We start from the raw sequence: 20,304 nt of genomic DNA on the forward strand, positions 1-20,304 counted from the left end.
AAAAACAAAGGGGAGGAGGTAGTTTAACAGACCTCGGGGACAACATCAAGAGTAAAAACATTCACATCATTGGACCAGAAGGAGAAGAGAAAGCAAGGAATTAAAAACCTATTTGAAGAAATGATGACAGAAAACTTCCCTAACCTGGTGAAGGAAATGGACATACAATGCCAGGAAGCACAGAGAGTCCCAAACAACATGAATCCAGAGATATTATCATAATTAAAATGTGAAAGATTAAAGACAAAGAGAGAATCTATAAGCAGCAAGAGAAAAGCAGTTAGTACCTACAAGGGAGCTTCCATAAGACTTTGAGCTGATTTCTCAACAGAAACTTTGCAGGCCAGAAGGGATTGGCATAAAATATTCAAAGTGATGACAAACAAGGACCTACATCCAAGACTATTCTACCCAGCAGTTATCATTTAGTATTGAAAGACAGATGAAGAGGTTCCCAGACAAGAAAAAGCCAAAGGAATTCATCAACACCAAACCAGTATTACAAGGAATGTTAAAGAGACTTCTTTAAGAAGAAGAAGGGGAAAAGAACATAAATTTGAATAATAAAATGTCAATAACTACGCACCTATCAATAACCACTTTAAATGTAAATGGATCACAGGCTCCAATCAAAAGATAGGGTGGCTGAGTGGATCAACAAGACCCAAACATGTGCTGCCTACCAGAGACTCCCTTCAGATTGAAAGACACATGCAGACCGAAAGAAAAGGTGTGGAAAAAGATATTTCATGAAAATGGAAATGAAACAAGAAAAAGAGCTTGGGTAACAATACTTCCATCAGACATAACAGTCTTTAAAACAAAGGCTATAATAAGAGACAAAGAAGGATATTTCATAATGATAAAGGTATCAATCCAACAAGAGGATAGAACCCTTATAAACATTTATGTACCCAACACAGGAGCACCTAAAGACATAAAGCAAACATTGATGGACATGTTGATACTAATAGGGGCCCTTAACACCCCACCCCATTGACACCAGTGGACAGATCTTCCAGACAGAAAACCAACACGGAAACAGCAGCCTTAAATGACACATTAGACCCAATGGATTTATTTGTTACTTTTAGAGTATTTCACCTCCAAGTAACAGGATATACATTCTTTTCAAGTGCACATGGAACATTTTCCAAGATAGACTACATGTTAGGCCACAAAACAAGTCTCAATAAATTTAAGAAGACTGAAATCATATCAAGTTTCTTGTCCATCCACAATGGTATAAAACTAGAAATCAATTGCAATGAAACGTCTGAAAAATACAAAAACACATGAAGGCTAAATAACATGCTACTAAACAATAAATGAGTTAACAATGAGATCAAGGAAAAAAATCAAAAGATACCTTGATACAAATGAAAATGAAAACATGACCCAAAATCTATGGGACACAGTGAAAGCAGTCCTAAGAGGGAAACTCATAGTAATACAGGTCTACCTGAAGAATCAAAAACAATCTCAAATAAACAATCTAACCTTACACCTAAAGGAATGAAAACAAGAACAGCAAACAAAGCCCAAAGTGAGTAGAAGGAGGGGAATAATAAAGACCAGAGCAGAAATAAATGAAATAATCTAAAAACAACACAAAAGATCAATGAAACCAAGAGCTGGCTCTTGGAAAAAATAAACAAAATCGACAAATCTTTAACCAGACTCATCAAGAAAAAGAGAGGACTCAAATAAATAAAATCAGAAATGAAAGAAGACAAGTGAAAACTGACATCACAGAAATACAAAGGATTATAAGAAAATACTATGAACAATTGTATGCCAACAAATTGGGTATAACCTGGAAGAAATAGATAAATTCCTAGAAACATACAATCAAGACTGAACCAAGAAGAAACAGAAAATCTGAACTGACAGATTACTACTAAAGAAATTAAATCAGTAATAAAAATAAAATAAAATAAAAACAAAGAAAACCAACAAACAAAAGTCCTGGACCAGATGGCTTCACAGGTGAATTTTACCAAATATTCAAAGAAGAATTAACATCTATCCTTCTCAAACTATTCCAAAAAATTTAAGAGGAGGAAAGGCTCCCAAGACTATTTTATGAGGCCACCATTACCCTGATTCCAAAACCAAAGACATTATAAAAAAGGAAAATTATAGACCAATATCCCTGATAAGTATAGATGTAAAAATCCTCAGCAAAATATTAGCAAATTGAATTCAGCAATATATTAAAATGATCATAAACCACAATCAAGTGGGATTCATTCCTGGTATGCAAGGTTGGTTCAATATCCAAAAATCAATTAATGGGATAAACCACAGAAACAAAATGAAGGATAAAAATGATATTTTTGTATCAATAGGTTTGTTGGGTCCTCACTCTTTAATAAAGATCTGAGAGACAAGAGTTTTCCATTCCAAAAGCTTTATTCAGCCAAGCCTGGCGACCACCTCACTCTGCAAGCAGAGAATGGCCCCGAGGTCTTGGGGGGTGGAAGTTTTATAGGGGCTTGATTTCCGGGAGTTTGAGCAGAAGCAGGTGTACAGAAGCAAACAAAGCAGTTAGTTCTTGCAAAACGTCCTAAGCCAGGTGTGAGAATGGGTTATCTGCAAAATAATCTATTGTTGTAACCTAATCTTGCAAAAATGAGCTTCTACTGTCAGTTATAACTGCATCCTGGTATCTTAACAGGATGTTCTGTTATGCTCAGCTGGAGTATGACTTTTTCTTATTCCTTAGGGTGGGGGTATGTCTAAGATGAGCCTGTCTGGCCTAAGGTATAGCTTGCCTGGCCTAGGGTCTGGGCCTGGGTCCCCACATTCCCCACTGGTCTTATGTAAGGAATCAAATCGTTGATTCGCAGTCCTGGAGGGGAGAGTATTGACCGCGGAGGACTAGGAGCTTAACTTGACCGACTTGCCGACGAACAAAAGCAGCGAGAGCGTTAAGGATACCGGGTCCCACGCGGAAGGCGAGGAGCAGAAGAACTAGCGGTCCTGCCAGGGCAGAGATGAGGGTGGTGAGCCATGGAGACCCGTTAGAAAGAAACTGATACCAGTTCCACTGGCTAGCTTGAGTGACATATTTGGTTTTAAAATTTTTCCAAACTAAGGCTAGGGTGTCCCGAATGACCCCCGATCAGTTGGCATAGAAGCAGCAGGTCTCCCCATCAATGTTGTTGTTGGGTCGAGGTGAGAACAGGAATGGGGTAGGGTCAGAAATCTGTAAAACAGGAACTATTTGGCTTGGGGCTCATAGCTAAGGTCTTAGAGAAGGGGTCCTCTAGAAGGGTTTGGGGCAGAGTGTAAGTCCCAAAGGCAGTGGGGAGGGAAAACTGGGCGCGATCTGGACTGTACGGAGGGGAACAGGGCTAGGACAGTACAGAGCGCGACAGTCTTAGCTTTAAGGAGTTCAGCGAGGTATCCTGGACCCTCTATGGTTCGTTTCTGGGCCGTCCTTAGTCGGGCAAACCTTTACAGCCGTTGGGATGGTGAGGATAATGGGGTACGGTCGGTTAAAGGAGTGAGTCCGAGTCCCCGGGTTGGAAGGGACAAACAGGCTCCAACGGGGGAACAGGCAGGCGTCCCAGATGGCTCCAGAGATACTCTTGTGTGTGGTATGGAAGGCCTGCAAGGACTCGAGTAAAGATTGGTTATGGATCTTAGCCTGTAAATTTTGAGCGTTTTACTGGCTTTTTGGGTGGCCTCTTGTGCTGTCTAGTCTGTTTCTAACTGCCTGTCTTGTTTTTCCCTTGAGAGACGCGATCCCTATAAAATCTCTATGGGAAGCTGAGGGACAGGCGGTCTCTTTGTCTGTCTCTGCTTCCTGCTGGCAGGGGCGTAGCGCTGTCCCTGCCTCTTGGTAAATTTACGGAACTCTTATCCTATCTGATCTCAGATGAGAGGAAGGGGTCTTGAGATCCGCCTGGAAAACTATGTTGGCTTTTTTTTTTTTTTTTGGCTGAGACTGGTTATATTGTTGGGGTATTGCCTGTATCCTTGAGGCCCTTAATTGTTGGTGGATCCTGGAAGCTTTAATCCCTAAATCTCGAGCAGTATCTCTGACTATGCTAAACTGATAAAAGTAACAGTGAGTAGCTCCAGTAGTTTTTTCCTCTCTCTTTTTTTTTTTTTTGGAAAATTGTATAGATTTCTCCTATATAAGAACCAACTGTTCTGCTAGAGACCCTTTAGTATTTGGCCTCCTATATTTCCCAACATAATGTGGACTGGTGACGTAGATCTAAACGCCCGTCCCTAATGTGCACAGTGCTGAACCCGCTTTAAGATACAGACCAATGGTAAGGAACAGGCTGAGTAAAATAAGTCTAAATCCAGGGGGTCTCTGTGTCTTTGTAACCGAGTAGTTTTTAGAGAAAAAGGAAAAGGCCCAGACTGAGCGGTTGAGACAGAATAAATGGCTTTTATATTAATTAGAAAATTAGCAGGGTTACCTGCCACGTCAGGGTCACCTACAGTTTTACCCGTGATGAGAATAGCCTGGGAGCCGCTGGGAGCTTTAGGCCTGTGGTTACTTACAGCCCCTTGTGGGGAAGGACTCGGTCCCTGCTCCCTTCAGAGCAGCGGACAATCCCTCCTCCAGGGCCCTTTAGTTTGTACAGAGAGCACAGCTGTTTAGTAGGATCAGGGTACTCCTCATCCCAGCGGTCTGGCCTTTTATACCCAAAGCTGGCTCCTTTACCCGGTGTTTCCTCTTCTGGGGCTTGTGGGGTGCCCTGAGGTGGCTTTAGCCCTGGGTGATTATAACTGTGGCCAGAATCTGGCCTGGCTCTGGTCTTATCTTCTGCTCTGTTTTTTTATTTTTTATTTATTTATTTTATCTTAGCTGTTAAAGATATTTAAACAAATTTCTGGCCCTTTTTTAGGATCTGAGCCTTTTTACCAGGAGGTAACAGTGAGCTAGAACCATTAGAATATCCCGTCAGTTAGGGGGAAACATTAGGCTAGGGTTCCCTGCGTTGGCCCATATTTGATACCGAGAGTGCATGAGCTCCAGTGGTCTTTAAAATACAGAAGTCTATGTAGCTACTAGCAAAACTCAATTCTCAAATTTAATTTTTTTTTTTGAGTAACTAAAGACCTGATTGAGACAATATAAAACATAGAAAACTATTTTGATGACATATAATCTTTACTTTCCAGGCGGAAAACCTTTTTTATAACATTAGTAGTAGACCAGCAATCTAACAAATTTTATCCCATCCAGTAAAAAGGGAAAACTCAATTAACCCTGCACTAGCTGACTTGTGATACTCAAACTTATTTAAACATATTTAGTTTCACCATATATAAAATTCTCCCAAAATGTTTACAACTTGTCCAGTTCCCTCCATCCCATCGTATTTATTTAGAAGTAACCATCCTTCGGACAAATTGTTTTTAGTTTTTTTGTTTTTTTTTTACAAGTGTGTTTCTATACCTTATACCTTTGTGAAAACATACATCATTTTTTTATTTAGAATCTGTAACCTTTAAAACCTTAATTTTTACTGATAACTAAAAGCAAGTAACCAATATTTTTATTAGCAAATCCATAACGTATTTAGCAACCTTTAGAAATATAGGTTTTGTAAAAATATAAGATATATTTATTGATGATATTAATATATCTTTTAGCTTTCTTGTGACAAGAAGCCAGAAATAGATGAACTTAGACCTATCTAATAATTAATATTTCAGTATTTTATTATCCTGAAATACCTAGATATTTAATAATTTTTATTATTTAATATAACTTAGTAAAATTAAAATCTTAAGTTATTAGCAGATGCTGAGAAACCATATCCAAGCATCTATATTATATAGGTATTACTGAAAAGTTTTATCTAAAACATTATTTTATTTAACATTTTATTAGTTTTTAACTCTATGAGATTTTAAATGTAATATTACCTAAGCTATTAATTCTTTTTGACAAATTTTGTGATAGATAACATGAATTTATTTCTGTAAACCCAGGTAAAATAAAAGATACTATACTTAGTGCTAATAATCTTAAAGATATATTTATGTAACCAAAAGTTAACCCAACCTTAGTATTAAATATTTTTTAAGCTAATCAAATATAATTTGGCAATACCATCCAGAGACAAAAACATTATATTATATATAAAATATAGACAAGCATGAATATTAATGATCATATATATATAAACAGAATTATTAACAATTGCAGAGAAGTTTTAAGATCTTATAATTACCCCTACAATTGCAAAGAGGCTTATACATAAGAAATTTTACCTTATTTTTCAGACTCTCTGACAGAATAATTTTATTTACAAAATGGTGTAACTTAATAAACTATAGAGTGACCAGCACCCTCCAGAATTTAAACACACATTGGCCAAGTAGCACTGTATTAGAACATTAATTTCCTTTTTGGTTAACAGCTTATAGCTATAGTTTTCCAATGGCCTAATATTTTGCCCAATGGGCTCCTGGCTGGGATTGAAACCAAAGGTTAATTTATATGACAAGACGGGGATCAGGGATGAAACTAGGGGAGATTGTTAAGGAGACGCTGAACAAATAGACAAAAAGGACAACAAGAAACATGGTCCATACAAGAGACTTATCCAGATACCAGGTTTACCAAACAGATTAAAAAGACAACAAAAGACAGGGATCATGTGACAGACATTTGTTATATATTAGGTGCACCCCCTGTGCACTCCTTTACCAGAACCAAGGTGTAACAACCCCTTGCACCAGTTAACCAGACCAGAACCAAGTTCTGCTAAACAGACTGATAAAAACATAGAAGACAGACAGGGCCCATCCAAGTACCAAGTTTACTTACAGGGAACATAACAGGTCTCCTTAACGGAACGTGAGGAATTTACCAGGTCCCGCTGCCGACGTCTCCGGAGGTGTCCCATCTCTCAGGGACAAGAATTAGACAATGAAAATAAACATAAAACTGACTGGCCAGAGGCTGATGAAACAGTAAGGAGGACGATAGACACAAACAAGGCGCCAAAACAGAGAAGACAGCAAAACCTCCTCCAATAATCTACAGGGGAGGGCCAGTAGTCATGGAGAGGGGAACCTGCATGGCTCGTCCGTGACCCAACCAACAGGAGACTCGCTGCCATTGTAGGAGCTCCCCAGACTCAAGGGTATGTGCCACGTCCGGCCCCTTAGAGACCCAACACCTGGGGCAAGTCCCAGGCCACAAGAGACCATTAAGGCCTCTTACCTTCGAAGGATTTCCTGAATGAATAAAACTTCTGGAGCGAAGGGAACGGCTGTAGAGCCCGGAATCCGCTTCCGGGGACACCGACTCAGTTGCCGGGTCCCCGGAACCAGGGGGTGGCCACCCCCGACAGAGAGCCAGCGAGCACCACGGGCGGAGACAAGCCGGCCGTCCAGTCTCACTGGGGCCTCCAAATGTTGGGTCCTCGCTCTTTAGTAAAGACCTGAGAGACAGAGTTTTTCGTTCCAAAAGCTTTATTCAGCCAAGCCTGGCGAAGGCCTCACTCTGCAAGAGGAGAACGCCCGAGGTCTTGGTGGGTAGAAGTTTTATAGGGGCTTGATTTCCGGGAGTTTGAGCAGAAGCAGGTGCACAGAAGCAAAAAAAGCAGTTAGTTCTTGCAAAATGTCCTAAGCCAGGTGTGAGAATGGGTTATCTGCAAAATAATCTATTGTTATAACCTAATTCTTGCAAAAATGAGCTTCTACTGTCAGTTATAACTTCATCCTGGTATCTTAACAGGATGTTCTGCTATGCTCAGCTGGAGTAAGACTTTTTCTTATTCCTTAGGATGGGGGTATGTCTAAGATGAGCCTGTCTGGCCTACGGTATAGCTTGCCTGGCCTAGGGCCTGGGCCTGGGTCCTCACAAGTTCAGAAAAAGCATTTGACAAAAATCCAGCATCCATTTATGATAAAAACTCTCCACAAAGTGGGAACAGAGGGAACATACCTCAACATAATAAAATCCATATATGACAAATCCACAGCTAACATCATACTCAATGGGGAAAGCTAAAAGGATTCCCCTTAAAATCAGGAAAGAGGCAAGGATGTCTACTTTCACCACTTTTATTCAACATTGGAAGTCCTAGCCACAGCAATCAGATAAGAAAAAGAAAAGGCATCCAAGTAGAAAAGGAAGAAGCGAAACTGACATGATTTGCAGATGACATGATATATAGATAGAGAACCCCAAAGATTCCACCCCAAAACTATTAGAACTGATAAATGAATTCAGTGAAGTAGCAGAATACAAAAATTAATATTCAGAAATCAGTTACATTTTATACACCACTAACAAACCACCAGAAAGATAAATTAAGAAAACAATCTGATTTAAAAATTCATGAAAAACAAAACAAAAAAATCCCAAAACCACCTAGGAATAAATTTAACCAAGGAGGTAAAATACCTGTAACCTGGAAAACTATAAGACACTGAAGAAAGAAGGTGAAGAAGATACAAATAGAGTATATGCCGCCCTCACAGATAGGAAGAATAGTATCCTTAAAATGTCCACACCACCCAAAGCAATCTATAAATTCAGTGCAATCCTTATCAAAATACCAATGGCATTTTTCACAGAACTAGAATAATCCTAAAATTTATATGGAACCACAAAAGTCCATGAATAACCAAAGCAACCCTGAGAAAAAAAGAACAAATTTGGAGGTATCACGCTACCTGATATCAAACTATACTATGAGGCCATAGTAACCGAAACAGCATGGAACTGCCAGAAAAACAAATACACAGATCAACAGAACAGAATGGAGGGCACAGGAATAAATCAATGCCTATATGGTCATTTAATCGATGACAATGGAAGCAAGAGTTTACACTGGGGCAAAGACAGTCTGTCTAATAAATGGTGCTGGGAAAACTGGACTTGTACATGCAAAAAAATGAAACTGGACTACTTTCTTACGCCATATATAAGAATAAACTAAAAATGGATTAAAGACTTAAATGTAAGACCTGAGACCATAAAATTCCTAGAAAAAAACATAGGCAGTAAATTTGCAGACATTACCCTTAGTAATATCTTTACTGATATATCCCCTCAGGCAAGGGAAGCAAAAGAAAAACATAAACAAGTGGGACTACATCAAACTGAAACGTTTGTTCACAGCAAAGGAAATCATCAGCAAAACAAAAAGACATCCTACTGAATGGGAGAAGATATTTGCTAATGATACATCTGATAAGGGGTTAATATCCAAAATTTATTTTAAAAACTCATCCAACTCAATACCAGACAAAAAAAACAAACAAAAAAAAACAATTCGAAAATGGGCAGAGGATACAAACAGACAGTCCTCCAAAGAGGACACACAGATACCAACAGACATATGAAAAAATGCTCAAGGTCACACTAGTCATCAGAGAAATGCAAATAAAAACCACAATGAGATACCACTTCACTCCAGTCAGAATGGCTATCATCAATAAATCAACAAACAAGTGCTGGCGAGGCTGTGGAGAAAAGGGAACCCTGGTGCACTGTTGGTGGGACTGCAGATTGGTGCAGCCACTATGGAAAACAGTATGAAGATTCCTCAAAAAATTAAAAATAGAAATATCTTCTCACCCAGCAATTCCACTTCTGGGTATTTATCTGAATAAATCCAAAACACTAATTTGAAAAAATATCTGCACCCTTAACATTCGTTGCAGTGCTATTCACAATAGCCAAGATATGGAAGCAACCTAAGTGCCCATCAATAGACGACTGGATTAAGAAACTGTGGTACATTTACACAATGGAGTATTACTCATCTATAAAAAGAATGAAATCATACCATTTGCAACAACATGGATGGATCTAGAGGGCATTATGCTGAGTGAAATAAGTCAGAGTGAGAGAGACAAATGCCATATGATCTAAGTTATATGTGGAATCTAAAGAATAAAATAAACAAACAAAATAGAAACAAACTCACAGATACAGAGAACAAACTGAGGGTTGCCAGATAGGAGGGGGTTTAGGGGGCAGGGTGAAAAAGATGACAGGACTAAGAAGTACAGACTGGTAGTCACAAAATAGTTACATGGATGTAAAGTTCAACACAGGGAATAGAGTCAATAATATTGTAATGATTGTGCATCGCACCAGGTGGGTGTTAGGCTAGCTGCGGGATCACTTCATAAATCACATAAATGTCTGACCACTGTGCTGTGCACCTGAAATTAATATAAAATAATACTGAATGTCAACTGTAATTAAAAAAAGATTGAACTGAAAATTGCTGAGTAGGAAACCTTAAAAATAAAATTTAATAACAATTTTAAATATATGCCATTTATAAGCTTATATGTTATTGGTATATAAAAGACAAAAATAGTAGTTACTATCCAAATTTTCTTCAAACCAGATGTCCTTTTTCATCACTGCATTTTTTTTCCCCACAATCAAAACTGTAACTAAAACGCCGAATAAGGATTTGTCCTCCGTACCATCAGTTCCTGTGTTTCTGTGAAGCAGACAAATATCATTAAATAAAGCTGTCCGATCCTGTTGACAACCAGGCATCGGCGTTTTGAAATTGGAAATACTCACAATACTCGAGCTACACGTGGGTATGTGACGGTTTTTATGTAATGGTGGCCTGAACATCCTTCCTTGCACTTCTCAAAAAAAAGCGATAAAGTTATTTACAGAAATGCCTATAACTTCTGTGAAGCACTTTAAAAGTAATCAAGAATGGCGATAAATACTCAATATTAGCCTGTCCATGTGAAATAAAATACATAGGATTACTGCTATCCACTTATAAATAGTGAAGGTTATAAACATACTAAATTCCAAATAACTAAAGTAAGTTTACTTACAGAAGCAGAGGCCAATATATAATTCTGAGAAAAAGATAGAGAATAGAAACCAATTACACTCTATTTTTATGTGGGAAAGTGCCCTCATCATAATAAATTATCAAGTAATTTAAGTACCAAGACCTGTAGAGTGAAAAAATGTTGTGCCCCCAAAACCTGCCATTGTTGAGTTTATAAGCCATTACAGAAGATACACATTTTTAACTGAAATCGCAGCTTACTGTGTGTTTCATGTCCATTGCCTGTTATTATCCTGATTTTAGGAAAGCGTTTAGGAAAAGCGGCATCAGTGGCTACTGTACACGTTTTCTGAGACGATCCATTGAGTCCCAGTCAGTCACTCGGTGTTCTGTGCACGTCAGCTCACCTAGCTGCTCCGACACACACACACTTCAGTGTAACGTTTTAGACTGTGTTTGTATCTTAAAGAGGTACATTCCTCAACCATTTTTAGCCTATTTGCTTCAACTGGAACCTAGCAGGCATCTCTGGTGCCCCATCCTCTGCGTGTTGAGATGAGCAACTTAAACGGTGAGAGTCCCTGTGTTAACACACAATGAAGCATCAAAACAAAACAAAACAAAACCAGTCTAAAAACAAACAATCACCTGCCCTGAGCTGGGGCCGCCTGCTCCTGGTCACACCTGAATCACAAGCATCATCCCAGGAAGTTACATTCTCGTTTACAAATGACACTGAATTTAAGTGAGGTCGCCCAGCGAGTGAACCTGAGAGTTGAGAGCTCAGCCACTTGTGCAGGTGACCAAAGAGGTGCCCCTAAGCAAGTCAGTGAGCCCCTCAGAGCTGCTGCTGGTGGGGGCGTCAGAAGGTGCACAGGGTGCGGGGGGGGGGAGTTGGGGGGGAAGGTGTGGGAAGTGTTTCTAGGGGTGCCAGCATGAGCACAGATATGCGTTTTTAAATAAAATTTAAATAGAGTTGTTTAAATGCATAAAAGATTATTTTATATCTATACCATGAATGTCCTCGTCCTTGAAGCATCTCAGAGAAAGATCCTTACAATGCTTTAAGCTCATTATGATAAATTATAGGAAATCATCTAATCAGACAACCCATGTAAGATAAACTATAAAGCCTAAGTGTTGCTGGCATCATTCTGTGGAAATTTAAAGAAATATTTGAAATATTCCATAGTCTGGATGGTTGTTAGTGAATTAAGTGACACTGCGTCTTCTGGAATGCACTGTAAATGTTTGTGAGATACATCAACTGTATCATCGTTAGCTTCAATTTGAGAAGTTTCATTAATTAGTCACAAAGCTATTGTAAGCGATTCATACATACACGGTTACCTCCAAACATCAGATCAGCAGACTGGGAGCCGACTTTTCTGCCAGGACTGATGAACAGTTAACGAAGTAACTGAGACAACAGTGGCTCTGGCAATACTATTGATCAATGGCACAAAACGCAAAGGACTGAAAAACAGTGCAAGAAATCTTCCCCAGCAACGTGATACACAAGCTCAGCGACACAAAGTTTTGAGACGTGCAGCAGTAAAACTGGGGGGACATGTTATCCCCACTGTCCAGTGTGGGGTCTCAACTGGCAACATCCAAGTACGATGGAGTGGTGACACAGCCAGCGCGTGTGTGCCCATGTGCGCACGTCAGCACCAATCCGCGTCGGCCTGCGGAAAACGTGCGCTCGCGAAAAGGCTCTGCACACAATGGGAAGACACAGGTCCCACATAGGTGCCTAACCAACGATTAGTCATCACAACGTGTGAGAAGCATCCTGCCCGCAAATACAAATCAGACACCCGACAGAAGGTGAGAAAACACCTGGACAGATGTGTCAGCGGAAAAAATCAATGTTAATAGTAGTAAGGAAATGTGGAAATGGAACCCCCCAGGAGACGCCATTTGGCACAGACGAGGCCTCGCAGAATAAAGCCTGTGGGAAGCAGGCGCGCGGCCAGCCGCACGGAGCGGGTGTGGGGACGCAGAGCCAGCAGCTGAGTGACACCGCCTGGTAACCCGGCGGCGGGCCTCGCCATGGACAGGTAAGTGCACACGGCAAACGATGCAGGAAGTGAAGCCAGAGCTTCTCCGAGGAGTCAAGCCACACAGAAAGTGACTGTGGCTATTTTCTCCCTCCTTTCCTTTCCCATGAAATAGAACTTCAATACAAGGCACTGCTGTCCAAAGTTACATGAGGGTCTGTTTTCCGCTCTTCCAGGAACAGACACAGGCAGTGTCACTCTAGGTGCCAGGGCCTGAATTCCTCACGTACAATAAATCTTTAGGGCGAAGGGACAGAGAGAGCACACCAGGCCTCTGTGCCATGTCGTCTCTGTCACAATCACACCAGCTCCGTCGTCGCGTGAACGTGCAACACACACACCGGTGAGCGCGGCTGAGTCCCAACCAGACTTCATTGAAGGCACTGAAATTTGAACTTCATATAACGTCCGCTCATCATGAAATGTTACTCTTCTTTTGATTATGTTTCAAGCGTGTAAAAATGTAGCGGCCAGGAGCAAGCTGGCTGACCAGCGCCTGGACGTGAGGACATAAGGACGTCAGGATTGGTCCCCGGAGGGACCCCGGGGAGAAGGACCCCCATCTGTGCTACAGGGTTCAGACCCAGAAATGTCCCCGGCAACACAGGTTAACGAAGCAAAATATCTCAAACAACCGAAATCTCCCGACGGAATGGCCCATTATGCTGTCACAGCCACAATTGGGGGAGTACGTGGTGGGGAAATGAATAAACTGTGTCTGAAATCACATCTGGTTATGTCCACAGTCCTGATATTCCAGCAGCAATAAAGCCATCACACAATGGATTATATGAAAGATACTTAGGAATCTGTTAATACTTTAAACTTGTTTCACATTTACATTTAAAAAAATATTTTAGGTATTTCGGCTGAGCGGAGGATATCTTTCCTCCTTCTACAGATCTTGCATATTAAACACAATGATTGTAAATGTTTCCTTATCATTACAAAACGCTCAGTTCCAAATAAGAGAGAATTCAACAGCTTAAAATGCACCTTAAAGTTTCTCCCCTTGTTACTGCTCGACGTGGCCCTGGTGGGAACCACGTACCCCACGGGCAGCATGAACACCAGGTCTGACCTGAGCGCTGTGGCTGCCGGGCACCGGTGAGCGGCCCCATCATGTGCTCACATGGCCGCACCTGGCATCCTGTCAGCGCTCCTGGAGGCACCGCCGTCAGCCCTCACCCACATCTGACATCACGGCAGCGACACCTGTAATGCCTCCACAGTCACGTCACGCTCACGTGCCTGTGCCCGAGCCCCCCCCACCTGGGTGCACGACTTCCACCCGCCCAGCTGAGCACCCACGCGTGAGCAGGTCCTGCTCCCTGTCCCCGTTTCAAATGACAACACGGGGAAAAGGTGCATTTGCTGCTGCTCTTCTGTCACTGGTTTTTTGGGGGGTGGGGTGAGGTGGGGGGATGGATGGGATAAAGTACAGGGGTCTTCCTTGTGGAGAGGAAACAGATAAGACAGAAATAGGTCACTCATGTGTCCACATCACCTCAAATGCTGCACGCGATCGTGACAAGAGCCCTGAGAAAGCCAGCGTGTCACCAAGCAGACGCAGACCCACCAATGCACCAAGAGGCTGCCACTGAGCCACCGTCCAGACGCCACAACACACCCCTCAGACCTGCAGGTTCCCCCAGATTCAGGAGCAGTTTTTGCCTGACATGACTTCATGATTCTAGGAATTAATGACGCAAGATGTGTGTATGGCACTTGTGTGGTAATAGCTGACATTTTCGTTTCTGGTTGAGCCGCCTCTGTAATGTCATCTCCAAGCTGACTTGTGAACTTCAGAGCTTGAAGGACGTTTGCAAGATTCTAACACAACTTCCTTTTTTTACAATTGGAGAAACAGAGAGCCTGGCTTCACACTGGTCACATTTTAAAATGCAGCGTAACTGAGCATTAGAAGTTAGCCATCCTTAGTTTGTCCACCTCCTGCCTCTCACGTATAAGACGCTGGGGCTAAACCCATCACGAGAAGGACGTGGAGCTGACCGGAAGCTGGCCAGGAGGGTGACATCACGTCCCTGCCACCGAGGGCCGTCAAAAAAATGAAGATCTTGTCAGCAAGCGGCATGCCAGCTGTGTGGCTGCCTGTAATCCCGGTATTTAGGAAAGGAGTTATCTTTCAACACTGATTTCAAGCACGTGACGAGACAACACATCTTTCTCTCTAAAAGAGTAACTGGAGACCTGAGCTCAGCATGGAGTTGACGCCCTAGACAAGTTCACAATAATCGTAGCACATCAGACTGTTTTAACAGAGGCCAAGTGAGCTGAAGTATAAGAAAGCAATGACAGAGCTGAAACACACACAGCTTGTCTGCACAGAGAAAGTCAGGTGACGAGTGCTCAGAAGCTGAGGGTCACATCAAACCCTGTTTACTGAGAACATGTCTCTGCTTTGTGGCAAGAACAACAATTATTTTCAGTTAGTTTCAAAAGGCTAACGATGTCAGCAGTGAAAACTAAACTTCAAACCCTACGCACATCACTCCCTGTGACTTTACAGAGACCAATGACTTCATTTCTGTCACATGACAATATCGTAAAAAAAAAAACAAGGTGTAATTTTTTTAAACATTAAAATGTAACGTTGCTGCATTGTTTAGGGGACTCTGCTTGGGCACAGCTATGCGGCAGTTTCGTTTCTAATGACGTCTGCTCTGCAGTAGCTCGCATCCTCAACCGAGTAATTTGGGCCGTGACAGGTACTGATGAAGTGCCGAATCAGCGCTGGGAGCTCGGAGCCTGCAATGCAGTCTGCACTGGGGCTAACTGAGAGTGGGAAGCAAAGCAATTTATAATCACTCGTTTGAGAAATGACCGAGAAGCTGGGAACAAAGCAACTCACGTTTCGCCAGATTCTCACTAAGCTCACAGCTCGATTCCTGAAGTTTCCAGAACGAACATCACAGCCCGTGTGAGAGCGCGGCCTCCACGCCAGCAGCCGCCCGCGGGAGCCTGGACCACCCGGCCTACTGGGAAATTCTCTGACAGAGGCCCTCACGTCCCCCTCAGGCCAAACCACTGGAATTAGGATACGAGAGGGGGGCTGACCAGCATGCCAGAAATCTGGGCATCTCTTCACACGTCACTAAACCTGGAACAGAGTCACAGTGTCACCTCTAATGACACGCAGGGACCGTGGACTCGCCGCCACCCACCAGGCCGCCTGCGGCTGCCCCTGCAGTCTGGTCCCGCGCCGGCCCCCGCAGGCAGGGTGCCCGGCTGTCATCACCAGCGTCTCTCACCTCGGCGACCACGGCAACGTCTGCTCCACAAACCTCCCTCTGGCACCTCCTCTGCCCTGACACCCGTCCACAGTCCTGTGTCAACCTCCTAAACATCACTCGTTGCCAGCACGCTCCTGTCCTGGATGCGGTCAGCTGTACTGAGCTTCCACTGAGTGACAAGCAGGCATGGTCGGCGTGAGTCTCAGAAGCCGCACTGCTGTCCCCACTGGGCTGGCGTCCAGTGACTAGAAGAGCCGCAGACACGCACCATTTAGAAAGGGCCTCTGCCAGGGGTTTGGGGACGCGCGGGCCTGGCCGGAGCGTTCAGGGCACGCTCCTCCAGGGAAGCGCACGGACTGCAGCCTGAGAGAGGCGGGGAGCAAAGACCATTCTGGGCAGAGCGAGAGGCCACGCAGACGTCCAGGGGCAGCGTGAGGACACGGTGAGTGGGGGACGACAGAGGGTCAGTGTCAGAGCAGGGTGAGGGGGTGGGGGCAGAGGGTGGGTCCCTGGCCCCCACGCAGAGCCTTGCCGGCTGGTGAAGGCGTCACTCCCCAGAGCAGCAACCGAGGCCTGTGGAGCCCAGAACTAGACCCACTAAGTGCTGTCAACCGACCTCTAACAAAGGAGCTGAGGCTGTCTCTCCACCAAATGGTGCTGGAACAACTGGTCTCCACAGGAAGTAAAACGAATCCACACACAGACCTCACAACCTTCACGGAAATTGGCTCAAAGCGGATCAGAGAACTAAATGCAAAACGCAAAACCATACACTCCTGGAAGATTGCACACGAGGGAACCTGCATGACCTTGGGCGGCACCAAAGGCAGGACCATGGAAGAGGCAGCTGATAAGGGGAACTTCATGAGAATTAAGAGTCCTGCTTCGTGGAGACACCATCAGGAGGGGAGGAAACATGTGCAAGGCACATGTGATAATGGACGGCTATCCAAAAGGGACACAGAGCTCTTAAAACTCAGCAACAAAGAAACAAACCACCCAATTAAGAAAATGAGGCAGACCCTAACAGACCCCCTCACCGAAGAGACATACAGATGACACATAAGCATGTGGAAAGGTGCTCATAGCCTATGTCATCAGGGAGACGTCACCACGCGCCTATCAGAATGGTCACAATCGAGGACCCTGACGTCACCAAGTGCTGGTGGGACGTGGGGCCACAGGAGCCCCCAGTCGCTGCCGGTGGGGACGCAGAACGGTGCAGCCACATTAGAGGTGAGTTTGCTGGTTTCCTGCAAAACTAAACATGGTCTCACCATAGGATCCAGCAACCGTGCTCCTTGGTATTTACCCAAAGGAGTTAAGGACTTATGTCCACAAAAAAACCTGCACATGGACGTTTATAGTAACTTTAGTCCTAATTACCCAAACTGGAGAGCAAGCAGGCACCCTCAGTGGGTGATGGATAAACTGTGGTCCATTCAGACACTGGAATATTACTCAGGTAAAAAGAAATGAGCTCTCAAGCCATGAAGAGACATGGAGGAACCTTAAATGTGCATGACTAAGTGAGAGGACCCAGTTTGCACAGGCTGCACGCTGTGCGATTCCATTCTGTGACGTCTGGAAAAGGAGAAACCGTGTACAGCCCTGGGATTGGTGGTTCCCGGGGTTGGGGGGAAGAGGGGTGCACAGGCAGAGCTCAGAGGATGTTTAGGGCAGCGAGGCTACTCTGCATGTATTACAATGACGGATCGTATCATTATCCAAAGTCCCCTACACAATGCAACATATATTAACATGTATTAAAATTCCCAATGTCAGCAGTGTATCTCTGAAGGCGTCTGAAATAAACATTGTATCAAGAAAGTTTTGTGATTGCATTGGATTATGGCTTCTGTTCCATTTCTTTAATTTCTTCAATAAGAACATCTATCATTTGTTCTATCTTCTATATCTCCTTTTTCTCATAATTTTATGTTCTTCTCCTCTGTATTGTTAGAATCATAGTTTTCTCAATATCACTAATTTAATTTCTATGTGTTTTCTGCTTCTTACTTATTTCTCTGAGTGCATTTCAAGTTTTTTTGTTTCATAAAAAGTCAAACGTTTGCTTTTCAGTCCAGCACACGATAAACGCTGTGCTCTGCAGGATAGCGGTCAGAAGCTCTTTTCCTCGCCTGCCCGGCGTGCCTCACCCCACTCGCCCTGGCTCAGTCGGTTACAGCTGTGTTTGGCTCCTGCCATGAACAGCTGTGAGTGTCACCGACACCCCCCGTCCCCTCCCGGACGGCTGGGACCTCAGTACAAAAGTACATCCCTCCCAGGTTTCCACGAAGGGCAGCGTGAGGTGTGTGGTCTGTCTCACTCGCTGATGGTTACAAGGAACTGAGGGGCTCGCTCTTACAGCCGCTGCCTGGTGTCAGGATTCCCGGGAAAGTTGAAGCAGCTGCCCCCCCCACCCCACCCCTCATCCCCAGGAAGACGCTCCCCAGGCAGCCTGGAGCCTGCCCCCCGCAGGGTGCTGCTCAGCATTCATTCGCGTGGCAGACGCCTTGTCCAGGCTCCACGGTCCTTCTGGACTGGCTCACGTTGCTGGGCTTTTGGGGGTGGGGAACTGCCTCACATCCCAACACAGGATTATTCAGGCAAAACCTGTAAGACGATTATGGAAAATAAACCAGGACTCTAGTGAGTTACTGACTACAAATGTCTTAAATGCGAAGAGTACGCTGGGGCACAGAAACAGTGAGTCTCGTCCACTTGGAATAAAGCCGTAGGGTACTTTCTGCAAACGTTATGAACTTACATCTTCTGTCCTCCCTCCCGACCTCCCCTGAACTCCAACGGACATGTGACTATGTCACAGCCACGCGTGACTTTAGGACTGAATTCCGTCTGAGGCGCTGGCTTCACCCTGGAAATCCATTAGACGGTAGCACTTAAAACAGACTCACAGGGACACGTGCTATAGCTCCTAAAGCTGCCATCTGGGCTCCGTCTTCAGGACTGACTGTCGGACTACTGGCAGGACCTGCAAATGAGGAGTGTGCTCTGTCCCAGGTGTTCAGTGTCTGGATGGTGTGAGCCTCGCGAGCAAACAGGAGAGGACAGGAGGCCAGCGGGCTGGGACCAGGCGGGCGGCACCGAGCCTCACACAGGACACGGCGGACATGCCTCTCGGCAAAAACAAAGGAGCTGATGACATTACCTGCAAAGCAGACCTGCCCATTAGTACGTTACGAGCTGGAAAGGAAGTTCAGCCTACAAGATGTCTCTAAAAGGAAAACAAAACTCATTTCCACCTTCCAGGAAAGGTGCACCCACTTTTTCCTCTGACTTAGGAGGACGTTTCCCAAATAAACCAATTCTACACAAGGAGCTACTGAACACCGGTTTACTGGATTCGCCCCAGTTCTGCCCTCTCCCTTCGACCCCAATAGAAACACGCGCACCCCGAGGGCGTCCGTGGCGCATGGGTCAGGGCAGCCTGAAGAGGCCCCTCTACTTGGGGCACAGGAGCCTAAGGTGACATGTGTCTGACCCGAGCACGGAGGCTGAGGTTCCAGGCGGCCCAACAGGCTGATCTCGTGAGAGAAGTTTTCACGTGCAGGCTGAGGACCTGGGTCCAACACTGAAAACTGCTGCTCGGGTGCCATGACCTCAGCGCTGACAGGGGCCCTCGCCTGGAGCACCGCCCGCCTGAGGGGAGGCCGGCCCTGGGCTGCAGCAGGGGCCACTCGGCTGGGACGGCAGGTGTGGCAGGACGAGGCCAGGACAGGCCAGGACGCAGGTGAGAGTTGGCACAGGGGGTGGAGATGTGCAGCTGGGACGGGAGGTGGGCTGCGCTGGTCAGAGGGCCGGACGCTGGCTGTGGTCTCTGCCTGACCGGCCTGAGGAGGAAACGGAGGATGACTGAGGCCACCTCCGCCCAGCGAACGGCCGCACTGCCCATGTCCACCACTAATCAAGGGTGTTTTTGTCTTTATTCCCATTAGCGTGAGTGTATGCTATTAGCCAAAAACAAGGGGAAAAACCTTTGTTTTCTTAAAAGCACAAATTTTATAAAGTTTCACCTTTAAAATGCCAAACACTCGGTAACAATGCAGCTCATAGACAACATTTGCCACCCGTCACAAGCAAGGCTAGGTGTCACCCGCCAGGTTGGGGCAGCCCACCGCATCACCTCCTAAGTCACACCAAGACTGGCCCCGGCTCACCCGTGGCTCCACACCGTCACCCTCCCCCCTT

Source organism: Hipposideros armiger, unplaced genomic scaffold (genome assembly GCF_001890085.2).
Source record: "Hipposideros armiger isolate ML-2016 unplaced genomic scaffold, ASM189008v1 scaffold_100, whole genome shotgun sequence".
Lineage (NCBI taxonomy): Eukaryota > Metazoa > Chordata > Mammalia > Chiroptera > Hipposideridae > Hipposideros > Hipposideros armiger.